This window comes from Castor canadensis, chromosome 5 (genome assembly GCF_047511655.1).
Source record: "Castor canadensis chromosome 5, mCasCan1.hap1v2, whole genome shotgun sequence".
In the NCBI taxonomy this organism is placed as follows: domain Eukaryota; kingdom Metazoa; phylum Chordata; class Mammalia; order Rodentia; family Castoridae; genus Castor; species Castor canadensis.
The window spans coordinates 106,227,577-106,236,220 of record NC_133390.1 but is presented as its reverse complement, the minus strand read 5'-3'; positions in this window follow the sequence as shown (position 1 = coordinate 106,236,220).

Below are 8,644 nucleotides of genomic sequence, written 5' to 3'. Positions count from 1 at the left end.
CAACGCCTAGGACTTGGGATCGCCCCTGCTTTCTTGCAGGCAGGTTCTGTCTCTCGAGAAAATGAAATCTCGGTGGGACCTCCAAATGTTAGGACCCGGAATCCTATTCCCCCGAGAGACAGAGAGCCAGGCGTGAATGCAATCAACAAAGCAGAGTTTATTGGACTGGCTAGCCAGGGTCGAGCTCCCACACGGACACGCAGGACCGGTTAGGAAAGCAAGACCCTGAGCCTCTTAGGGGGAAATCTTATATAGACTGCAGTGGCGTGCATATTTTTGTTATCAACATTAGACAAGCAGGCAGAGCACATCCTGCACGTACTTCACATCTTGCTCGTACCTCACATCTTGCTCGTATCTCACATCTTGCATTCCTCACATTCTATATGCCCTAACTGAGCCCTGCCTCATTGCTTATCTTATCTACATGGGATGTTTGGTACTGGTTTCTCCAACAAGGGGGTTGGGGCCCGCTGAGACCTCATATTCCTTTCACTAGCATCTGGTACTCTGCAAGTTGTTGTAATAATCATTATAGTTTGAGCGCTCCTAATCCAAAAAGCTCTAAAATCTGATACTTTTTGAGTTGCAACATAGCTACATAAGTGGAAAAATTCACACCTGACCTCAAGTGACAAATCATGGACAAAATATGACCACATTAAAAATAACATAAGGGGCTAGGACTATAACCTTACGGTAGAGCGCATGTCTAGGGCACATGAGGCCCCAGTGTATAAAAATTTAGTCCCCAGTCAGTCAATTCACAAATAATGAGCTCCAGGTTTTGGAGAAAAGTAAATAAAGGTTTATTAACTTGCTAGGCAAATAAATGATTATAGTGGACTAGCATGCCAGGGAACCATAGTATTGTCCCAAGGGGAAGGGTGGGTTTATAAGGGAAATCACAGGAGTCTTGGACTTCAGGGTTTTTGTTTCTAATCATTTTGGGTAAGGGACACTTAACTTGTGTTATATGTATTACAAATGATTGTAATAAATATGTGTCATATTTTATATAATCATAATTATTACAATTATATTAGCAACATTAACATTTTGCTAAGAAAGTTAGTTGAGCCAGGAAAACCAAGGCTAGGATCCAAGATTTAATGATCAGAATAGCAGAGATGAATTGAGTGTAGAATTTTCAAATATGAAGCCACAGTAAAGGTTTGGGAAAGAGAGACTTGAGATGGAAACTTTAAATCTGGAGTTCTCAAACTTGCCTGAATACTTTGGATATGCTAAAGGGGCCGTCTTCTGCATTACAGGAGTGAGTCCTCTCAGCTTTAGAAAATGTCTAGGCAAATGTTTGTGTCTTTGTCAAGATCTGCGCCTACATGCCCTCCTACCTCACAATTCAGCAACTAGATTCATGTAATAATTTATTTGGGAAAGAACTAGGCATGTGACATAAGGAAATACTCAGTAGGAATTACAAAACCTAGCTAAATGTAAATGGACACATGGTCAATGGCAAATGGTTGGTTGATTGATCAGGGCCTTGGAACAAACAGATATGGTAGACTGGGGACAGAAGGTCTTGGGAAGAGACACGTGGACTGACATATGGGAGGGAATTAAGTGTGAAGAAATTTCTATTATAAATTTTATATTTTGCTTGAGATAAGGAAAACCAAAACAGTTTTCCTCTCTTATAGACTCAACAATCATTATACCACCCTTGGAAAACAAAATATGTGTGAGAATCAATACTTTAAACATGTTCTTCTTCACCTGTGAATGGAAAATCCTATAACTTAACTATATTCCAACACTATCTACCTAGAGATACTATTAGATCCCACAGATTGACAGCTCAGTCCTACAAGATTGTTCCTATTTCATATGCCACCCACAAGCTCATAGATATGACCTTTGCTTTGACCAGCAGGCTTTAAATCAAGGTTTTCACCAAGTCCTCCTCAGGTTCAATTAATTTAATACAGTGGCCACAGTACTCAGGAAAACACTTTACCTATTTATTACAAAGGGTATGTTAAAGGTCCCAAAGTAAGAAATAGACGAAGAAATAAACAGGGGGAGGACAAAGAAGGACCTGAGTGCTGGAGCTTCTATCTCTCTGAGTTGAGCTGCATGTATCACACTCCTAGCACATTGTAATGTTTTCATTTGCCATCTTGGAAACTCTGAAGCACATAGGTAAGTGAATTTTATGGAGGATTTATAACATAGACATGATCAATTATTCACTCTATTTCTGTCTCATCTTTTTTTTTTTTTTTTCTGAATAATAGAAAGTGAAGCTGAGAGCTTCTACTAATAATTATACACTGATCTCTCTGGTGACCAAGAAATCCAAAAAGAGTTGCTTCATTAGAACAAAAAAGAAGAAAACAGGGAAGAAGGAACAAGGAAGAGTGGGAGGAGGAGGAGGAAGTACATGTACACAAATCTCTGTGTTTATGCTTTTTTTCCACAGAATATGCCCTGGTACAATGCACTTTGGCATGTAATGTTCAAAGTTTTGACAAACAAAGCAAACAGAAATCTTGAAAGTGGTTATAGGAAAAAAAAACATATTATCAGTAAAACAGTGAAAAGAAGACTTCCAAATAGGAAAGATGGAAGAAAAAAAAACAGAAGTAAATGAAATAACATTCTCACAGTGCTTAAAGGACATGTAACAATGAAGTATACAGACCAAAGGAATAAAAGGTCCAAACATGAAGATGAAACAGTCATTTTCACAGAACAGAAATATGAGTTCATGTTTCTGACCAATTTGTTGTCAGAAACTTTCATTGAAATTAACAAAGACAGGAAAAAGGGCAAGGATTTCAGAGAGAAACTCCAAAGAATGTGAGAAAATGACAATGGAAATTGTAGTAAATACCCTATGGTGAAACATCAAGGTTGTTAGAGCATTTATCATTTAGTTAGTGGATTCAATAAAATAAAATTAAATTAAATTAAAACCAAGCAGTTTAGAGGAGATACTTTCACTGTGCAGGAGCTTACCCTACAATTGACATTTCCATTCACATTGCATTGATCAGAATTTGTCATATATAGTCATTTAGATTCAAGGAGACTGAGAGCTTTAAAGAGTGACAAAGGGAAGAATTTTTATTCTATTTACTTTTTAATTCAAACATACACACAACAGCTACCAACTCACCTTGAGTATGTGTAAAAGGATAAATATGTTTTAAAATACTATGGCACTGAGATTTAAGTATTTCTCTGTTTACCATATAACATCATTTATCATGAATAATAAGTAATGAAAATTTTCAGTTTTTAGTTCCACCTATCTCTGCATATAAAAAACATGCAAGACTGTTTAATTCTTTTCCAAAATATTTGTAGATTTTCTTTGTTACTTGAGAAAAGAAGCTAATTAAAATAACAATTCTCTTGTGTATTAAATGGCATGCAAATTACCATAAACAAAAAATTTTTCAATAAGAAAGGGTAAGGGGCTATAAGAGAGATTGTCAGCCCTAGTGAAAAGAAGAACAAAATGTCACCTATTACACAAGTTCAAGTTAATATAAATTGACAACAAATTTGTAAATGATGACCAATAGATGGTGACTGTCAGAACAGAATAAATGAAGTTTGAAAAAATGTATATTAAAAAATAAGTTGTCCCAACACAGAAAAATATTATCTTTTGATCAACATTTTGGTTTTAGCTTACATGCATCTTCAATATTGTTAATGTCAAATTAAATTGAGTAACACTCAGTGTTCTTTTGAAAAAAGTTTATTTTTGTTTTTATATTTCTACTTATATTCTAAAAAGAATTTATGGCAGAATAAATTATGATGCATGCAAGTAATTAGGAATTATCAAAACAACAAAAATAAGTCACACTGTGACTAATTGTGTGTATATTTTGGTTTGTCTAATTGAATTTTACAAATGTAAAAAGCAATTTTCTTTTGTTTAATTCCATTTTAAATTTTTGCAAAGGAAATAAAAGCTATTTAAAGTGACTGATGAACTTACTGTGAAGTGAAACTTAGGTATAATTTACAAAATTAGTAGGCCAAATTTGGGAAAACAATATAGTTAAATACAATGCAGTGCAATATACTCCCACACAAAGTACACTAAGGAATTATTTGCTGGCAATAAAGACCTGAATCTCAGTAAACTCATTATCTTTAACTGGAAATGCTAATGTAAAATCTAGTTTCTGGAAATTTTTTTCAACTTTTGTTTTTAAAACATTTCCAATTAAATGTGTAGTTAATACTTTATATATCAAAATTGTTGAAGTTTTCAGAATTGTTGGTTTGATCAATATATATATTCAAGCAAAAATGTATTTCTGCATCATTATAATTTTAAGGAAAACATTCTGTATAGTTAAAGTCAGCAAGCCTATTAAACAAAATGTTTCTGATTTTAGAAACAAGCCTCACAAGTAACTCTGGCTTTCCAGTTGATCTTTAAGAGCTGGATGTCAAATTACATTATGAGTGTAATTCTGTCATTGCCTACAATGATGAGAATTTCAAATCCATAATTGCATTGTAACTTTGATAAAAGGAAAACAATTATCCTCCTATAAGTATAATTTGATTTTCAAAAATTTTGAACTTGAATTTTATTTGCTAAAATAATATCATTTTTATTTTTTCATTTAAAATTGAATAATAAAATTTTAAATAATTCTTCATATGTAAAATAAGTTTAGATGTAGTTGTTTCTTCAAAAATATTCTTAAAATTACATACTTAGTTTTAAAATGATATTCAGATTCATGCATTTCAAATACATAAAATTGAAATTAAAAATATAGATATCATTGTTAATGAAGAGAGGGCATACAGAATAGAAATCTTCTGTTTATATTTTACCTTATATGCTTTTGTTTCTATGGGTTAGAAGGTCCTCAACAAAGGTGTACCAGAATACAGAACAATACAAAATAGGATTATTCTAGGAATGGCTCAAATTAAATGTTTCTGTAAAATGGCATTTCTTCACTTTAAAAACTGTAAATCATCTAAAATCTCATTATTGAGATTCAGTTTTTCCTGGAATATATTCATGTAAAATGTTTTCATATTAGCTATACACTTTTATTTTATTTTTGTATAATTTTTTTGGTTGGTACTGGAGTTTGAACTCAGGGCTTTATGTTTGTTAGGCAGGTGCTCTGTCACTTGAGCCCATTCCACAAGCCCTTTATGGTGTTGAGTATTTTTGAAATAGGGTCTTACAAACTATATTTTCAGGCTGCTTTTGGACTGTGATCCTCCTGGCCTCTGCCTCCTGAGTAGCTAGGATTATAGACATGAGTTACCAGTGCCCAACCACTGTATAATTTTAAATTCATTGTTTTTTATTTTTTCCAATGTCTTATGTAGATGGAGGCTAAGTTTATAAATGTGTTTGAAATAGAATTATAATTTCCATAAATTTTGTGGATTATCAATTTTCCAGTAAGTTACAAGTTAAATTTAAAATATGCTTTTTTTTAAATGATTGCTGTCAATTTGCTGGTTAAGAATCTCTGCAGTTTAAAAGTTTGCAAGTGCCTTGCTATGTCTTTGAAATACGCAGAGGACAGACAGGTGCATGAAGGGCAAAAAAAGACTTTACATTCATCTGGTCAAAGATTTTCAGCTATTTTTCCTGCTGATTATTGACGTATAAACATTTCTGAGCTTCTGCTTTCTTATCCACTATTTAAGAAGTATGGATCATGTGATCTGTAAAGCTACTATTACAATACTTCTGTTGTACACAAAAATTATTCATTCAATTTTGTTCATTGTGTCATTGTTCACTATGTACACTATGTCACTGTATCACTTTTGGATATAGCAGTGTATGAATTTTCTGTTACTATGAACAAATTTAATGATGTAAAGCAATAGGATTTAGTAGCTAAATTCTGCAGGTCAGAAGTCTGGCATGCAGAAAGTTTCTTCTAAACTCATTCAAGTTGATGGCAGAAGTCAGTTTCTTTCTGCTCTAGAAGTAAGGTCTCTGCTTCCCTACTGGCTGTTATCCAATGGTAATTTTCTGGTCCCAGGTGCCACCCATATTCTTTATCTCTATTTTCAAATTCAGAAATGGAAAAATTTCCCTCACATCAAATTCATCTCAGTGTAGAATCTGATTTTGAACACCTCTCCAGGAAGAGTTCAGACTTTTATAAGTGTTCCCCTGATTAAGTAAATTTCATCAGGGATAATAATTTTACCTTAAGGTCAACTGATAAGGGAAAAGTCCATCACAGCAGTACTGGGAGTCCATTGAACACCTGCAGAAGGTGTGTGTCCCCATATCTACTACCAATTGGAGACATCTTAGAATTAGAATTTTGCCAAAAACAAGAAATCAACAAGTCAATCATAATGTTTTGCTATATATATATATATATATATATATATATATATATATATATATATAAATTAAATTTTGGAAAAAAGGTAATGCTCAAATAATTATTTAAATGTATGCTGGACAAGTGTAAAAAAGAACCATAGATTACTATCAGTCCATTCAACTAAGATGATCATAAGGGTCAATCCAACTGATTTGTCTAAATCACAGTTGTTCCTCAAGTGTCACTTGAAGACATGTATCATCCCAATCTTTTCTTTGATCATCATTTCTCCCACAGACTTAAATGGTATTTTGATGCTGCAATGGTAATATTCAATTTGTTCCTCCAAAACCATCTCTTTACTTCTGCCTGATACTCTATCTACCCTTTACACCTCACAAAGAATATAAAAATATAGATTCTTAACTAATACATCCACACACTGTGCTCCACACAGGCTCCTTTCCAAGTGGAAATGTTCCTACCAGATTAAGTAAGGAAATTCAAGCACGTGGAAACTTTACTATTTATTTGTGCTGAGGATGGTCAGAACACAGGCAGATAAACCAAGCTTGTAGTCCCAAGACTGGGTTCTTAAACATGAAGCTCATGTTAACCCTTTTCTAGAAATATTCCTTTATTTTTTCAATAGACACATCGAAACCCTATAGACATTCCTCCCAAATTTGCAAGAGCTCATGCTCCTCAGTCTCTAATTTCATTATTTTTGATATTTGATGAGAGTATTTTATTTTATTTTATTATGCATTTATTTACATGTGCATACATTGTTTGGGCCATTTCTCCTCGCCCTCAACCCCCCTTACATCCAGGCAAAACTGTTCTGCCCTTATGTCTACTTTTGTTGAAGAAAAGACATAAGCATAGTAAGAAAGACAAAGCATTTTTGCTAGTTGAGTTAAGGATAGCGATACAGTCAGATTCCTAGCATTGATTCCATGCACAAACGTGTTGCAACCTAAGTTGATTCATGTCTAATTGATCTTTACACTGGTTCCTGATCTACTTCTCGTGTTGACCTCTGTTGCTTTAAGGTTTCTGTATTAGTTCCTCTGGAGTGGGGACATCAAACACTTCCATGTTTTGGGTTTTCTACCTATCCTTATACTTCCCATATGTGCTCTCCCCTTGTCACATGACCCAAGTCCAACAACACTGCTGTATTTGCCATAGACCTAAAGTCCGCATATGAGGGAGAACATACAATTTTGGTCTTCTGAGCCTAACTAACCTCGCTCAGAATGATGTCCTCCAGTTCTATACATTTACTTGTGAATTACAATATTTCATTCTTCCTCATGTCTGAGTAAAATTACATTGTGTATAAGTACCACATTTTCTTGATCCATTCGTCAGCAGTGGGGCATATTTTTGTTTTTGTAACTTGGCTATTTTGAACAGTGCTGCAATAAACATGGGTGTGCAGGTGACACTGGAGTAACCTGTATCACATTCCTTTGGGTATATCCCTAGGAGTGGGATTGCTAGATCAAATGGCAGATCTATGTTCAGTTTTTTAATAAGCCTTCAAATTTTTTTCCAGAGTGGTTGCAACAGCTTGCATTTCTATCGGCAGTGTACAGGGTTCCTTTTTCACTTGTTTTTGATGATAGCTGTTCTAACAGGGATGAGGTAGAATCTTAGCGCGGTTTTGATTTGCATTTCTTTTAAGGTCAGAGATGGTGAGCATTTTTCATGTGTTTTTACACATTTCAATTTCTCCTTTTGAAAAAGTTCTGTTTAGTTCTGTTGCCCATTTCTTTATTGGTTTATTGATTTTTGGAGAGTTTAGTTTATTGAGCTCCCTGTATATTCTGGTTATCAGACCTTTCTGATGTATAACTGGAAATATTTTCTTCCACTCTGTGGTGGTCTCTTCAGTTTAGAGAATATTTCTTTTGTTGTGCAGAAGCTTTTTAATTTTATGAAGTCCCATTTGTTCATCCTTTCTTTTAGTTGCTGAGATGCTGGGGTTCTATTGAGGAAGTACTTGTCTATACCTATTACTTCCAGAGTGTTTCCTACTCCTTCCTGTACTAAGTTCAGAGTTTTGGGTGTGATATTAAGGTCCTTGATCTATTTTGAGTTGATACCAGTACAGGGTGATAAACGTGGATCTAGTTTCAGTTATGTGCAGACGGCTAACTACTTTTCCCAGCAACATTTGTTGAAGAGGCTGCCTTTTCTCCATTGTATGTCTTTGGCACCTTTGTCAAAAATAAGGTGGGTACAGTTGTGTGGATTCATATTCGGGTCCTCTAACTGCTCCACTGGTCTTCATGTCTGTTTTGTGCCACTACCAT